Below are 4,558 nucleotides of genomic sequence, written 5' to 3' on the forward strand. Positions count from 1 at the left end.
AAATGCTTCAAATTACTTTCCAGAATTATTCTCAAGTTTGAAGCTGATCATACCGTTTATTATTATGGTTCAGATACATTCCTTCAGCAAAATTTGTCTGTGAACTTTGATAAATCATAGTCCCCAACCTTTTGGCTAGCACCTTTTGGAAAGTGTCATGGGTGCTGCCCTATTACTCTCTGTAGACATTGATTCTGTAGACATCTGTCCACAGACATTTTCTTACATATGTGGGTACACACACACACACAAATACACATACCATTCAACACATAGATATACATACAAATTTGGACACATATGTAGACAAAACCCATAAAACCTATATTTTGGATGTGAATATAATTTCAGTTCTTTAATCTAGGCTTTCAAACTTTTTCCTTTCAGTGTTGTCTTCCCATACAAAATTTAACTTAAAAAATTAAAAAGTGGTCATGGCCGCCGTCGTCTTCGCAGTGGGAAGAGTTGGGGTCTGGGACAGCTGGAGGCAGCGGTGGTGACTGGAGTAACTTCACGGAAGGGAAGATATTTTGTGTCTGCCCTCTCTACCAGAAATGGCCAATGTGCTCTACAACAGAGACAGACTGGTTTTCTATCTTTCAGGATTTTACTCTTTAGTTAAAAGCGTTGTCAATCCCAAAGCCTTTTCAACTGCAGGATTTTCAGGTTCTGATGAGTCTCGTGTGGCCACTGCACCTCCCTATATTTAGAAAGAGAGAGAAACATCCATCAGCTGCCTCTTGTAAGCTCCCCAACCTAGGACTGAACCCACAACCGAGGTTCTCAAACAATATGGCCGGATGAAATAATGGGACCATTTGGGCCTCAGGATCAGAGATTCCAGCTTCCTGGGAACATAGGTTTTGATTGTCATCTCAACAGGACCATGTCACAAAAGAAAAGCCAGGTTCATAAAACTTTACCTGACGTTTTAGCAGAACCTTTATCAACTGAAAGACATGAGTTTGTGATGGCACACTATGTGAATGAATTTTAGGGTAATGATGCATCTGTTGAACAAGAAATTAACAATGCAGAAACGTACTTTGAAAGTGCCAAAGTGGAGTGTGTAATCCAAACATGTCCAGAATTGCTATGAAGAGATTTTCAATCACTGTTTCCAGAAATGGCCACCAACAAACTAATGATTCTGACTATAACACAGAAAACTAACAATTTTATGACTATGTGGAGTGCAGAGGTAGAAGTGAAAGAGAATGCTCTTCGACAATTTTATCAATTGTGCTAAGAAAATATGCTACGCTCTTCCAGCTGAATGCTATTGGGCTGACTTTACTGACCCATCATCTGGTTTGGCGTTTTTTGGACCATATACAAACAACACTCTTTGAAACAGATGAACACTATCATCATTTAGGATTCTCTGTTGATGACCTTGGCTGCTCATAATCTCTGGGGTACCCATGTAGTTATATGAAGTATCTTCACGAATGCAACACCAGATAGCCATATTATGAAGAAATTAAGTGGAAACTAGTAGTGTCAATTTATTTACTATACTATTTCTACTTAACATTTGGGTTGATCTATAAACACTATCAAAGGCTTCAGTTTTTAAAATTTACTTATTTCTAGGTATTTATTTCAACATTAGTAAATTTACAGCATTGACAAGGGATTTGTGATTTTTTTAAATAACAAAAGATCATATTGTCTATGAACGCATGTTAAGCACATCCACATTGTATAGAATGTGGTCATTAACATGTAACTATGGTATAATATGCTATTTTTAACTTAAAAAATTAAAAAGTGGCCATTTTTCTCCTTTATTGGAAAAACCTTAGTTTTAATTATTTTCTCCAAAAATAAATTACACATTTGCTTATGGTATTTTTTTTTCATTGCAAAATTTTTTAAAATCTAGTTCTTAAGACTCCTAAGAAATTGTATTAATCTTTATAAAGTAGTTTTTTTAATGAATGTGATTGAAAAGTCTAGATTTAACTTTTCCTAATTTTCTTTTTTCTTGAACAAGTCTTGAGTATTGCTTTGAAATAATGTACATATAGGAAAAGAAGAATACGAATAATACTACATGTCTATGTATAAAGGCATATGAATCTCATCCTTACACATACTAAAGGAATAATACTTAACTCCTTGGTTGTAATAAATGTGGATTATTTTGAGACAAAAGTATGCCTCAAGCTGTTAAATCATATCTCTCCAATTTTAGCTAAAGATGCAAACTGTGATACATTACAGCAATACCTCATATGTGACAGAGTTAGCTTTTACAGCATTGTGAACCTTTTAGAAAATCACACCTTTTCATTGGTGAGACTTTGCCAGTAGGAATAGAGACAAATCTCAGGGGAACAAGTAACTTCTACCCAATGAATTATTTCATTTTTGTCACATTTGCAATTTTACTTCAGTGTACTTAACTGAAATGCCATAGTAATTAAATATGCTTCCTTAAAATGAAAACAGGCTAGAAAGATGAGGTTGCGATGTCATAATCTGCTTTGATCTTGTTGTATATAAAAATAGATGCTCTAATTGCTTTAATTTTATTTTGTATAAGATTATATTTAACTTATGACATCTTGCATATTCTGGCATAAAGGGCAATATTCCTATATTTAAAACAAGTGGCAATTTAATGATACAAAAATAGGCATTTTTTGTAAATTATAACACAATTAATCAAAATTTTAAAAAAATTAAAAAGTGACAGTTCTTAAATAGTTCATTTCTTCTCCTTTGAGAAAAGAGAGGAAAACACAGTACAAGATAAATATCCCTTGGGTAGAAAACAGCTCTAGGTCTTTGGGCAAGGATATAATGATCCCATCATAGAATTTTAAGTTTTGGAATTTTCAATTAAACTGTTCTGTCTAGGGATAGTTTCCCCAAAGCTATGGGAGCAGCTTGCCCAGATTGGTTTCCTACCAGGTCAGACAAGGTTAAGATATAGAAGCAATGTCAGCAGCTTGGGCTATTAGCCCAGCTGTAAGATCTTCTGCATCTGTCTTATAGGGGTCACTCCACCAATTCTTTATTTTGATAGATAGTTCCTAACATAGAAGTTTTCCTCTGGGGACTATCTGAACAATCATCATAAGCTTCAATTTTAGAACATTTTTAGCTGACATCCTCTCAACATTTTAGGTGACCTATATATGTGAACTTATGGTCTTTTTACAATAATACTACCATAGTAATGATAATGATTATGATCATGATGAGCACTGACATTTATTAAGGACTGTTCCAATATATGTGAATATATAAGCTGGAAGCAAATCCCAGCAGGTTATAATAAAACTAGTGGCCCGGTGCACAAAATTCATGCATGTGGGGGTGTCCCTCAGACTGGCCTGCACCCTCTCCAATCTGGGACCCCTCGAAGGATGTCCTACTGCCAGTTTATAGGGATCGGGCCTAAACCAGCAGTCGAACATCCCTCTCACAATCCGGGACTGCTGGCTCCTAACTGCTCATCTGCCTGCCAGCCTGCTCGCCCCCAACTGCCCCCCCTGCCAACCTGCTCACCTCCAACTGCCCCCCCTGCTGGCCTGCTCCTCCCCACCTTCCCTCCCCACTGGCCTACTTGCCCCCAACTGCCCCCAAGCTGGCCTGATCAACCCCAACTGACCCCCACTGACAGGCTGCTTGCCCCCAACTGGCCCCCCTACTGGTCTTCTCACCCCCAACTTCCCCTCCTGCTGGCCTGATGACCCCCAGCGGCACCCCCACCAGCCTGATCACCCACAACTCCTGTCCCATCCTGGCTTGATCACCCACAACTGCCCTCCCATCTTGGCCTCTAACTGCCTCTACCTCGGCCCCGCCACCATGACTTTGTCCAGAAGAATGTCCGGAAGGTCTCCCAGTCTAATTATCATATTACCCTTTTATTAGTATAGATAGAGGCCTGGTGCATGGGTGGGGGCTGGCTAGTTTGCCCTGAAGGGTGTCCCAGATCAGGGTGGAAGTTCCCTTGGGGTGTGGGGCAGCTTGGGCGAAGGGCCTGTGGTGGTTTGCAGGCTGGCCACGACCCCATGGGGTGAGGGTCCCTGCTGGGGGGCGTGGCCAGCCTGGGTGAGGGGCTGATGGCTGGTTGCAAGCTGGCCACACCCCCTTCAGGGTGGGGGTTCCCGCTGGAGTGCCTGGCCAGCCTGGGTGAGGGGCTGATGGCTGGTTTTAAGCTGGCCATGTCCCCCAGCGGGGACCCTCACCCAGGGGGCATGGCCAGCCTGGGTGAGGAGCTGAGGGCTGTTTTCAGGCTGGCCACACCCCTTTCAGGATGGGGGTCCACACTGGGGTGCCTGGCCAGCCTGGGTGAGGGGCTGATGGCTGTTTGCAGGCTGGCCAAACCCCCCAGGGGGGACTCTTACTCCATGGGGGTGTGGCCAGCCTGGGTAAGGGGCTGAGGGCCATTTTCAGGCTGGCCACGCCTCCCGGTGACCCAGGCTCCCAGCCCCTCCTTTTTTTTTTCCAGCCACTCTTTCAGTGGTGGCCAGGGCAGGCTGGAAGCCCCTCCTTGAACAGAAGCCAGGGCGGGCTGGAAGCTTGGCTTCCTCCATTA

General features: G+C 42.2%; 1 pseudogene across 1 annotated transcript; it reads left to right on the plus strand.

Moving 5' to 3' along the window:
• Nucleotides 1-554: 554 nt before the first annotated feature.
• LOC308242114 (methylmalonic aciduria and homocystinuria type D homolog, mitochondrial-like) lies at nt 555-1,498 on the plus strand (annotated as a pseudogene). The gene is made up of 2 exons: nt 555-708; nt 780-1,498. The product of its transcript is annotated as a methylmalonic aciduria and homocystinuria type D homolog, mitochondrial-like (transcript).
• The last annotated feature ends 3,060 nt before the right edge of the window (nt 1,499-4,558 follow it).

Source organism: Plecotus auritus, assembly GCF_963455305.1.
Source record: "Plecotus auritus genome assembly, chromosome: 2".
NCBI lineage: Eukaryota > Metazoa > Chordata > Mammalia > Chiroptera > Vespertilionidae > Plecotus > Plecotus auritus.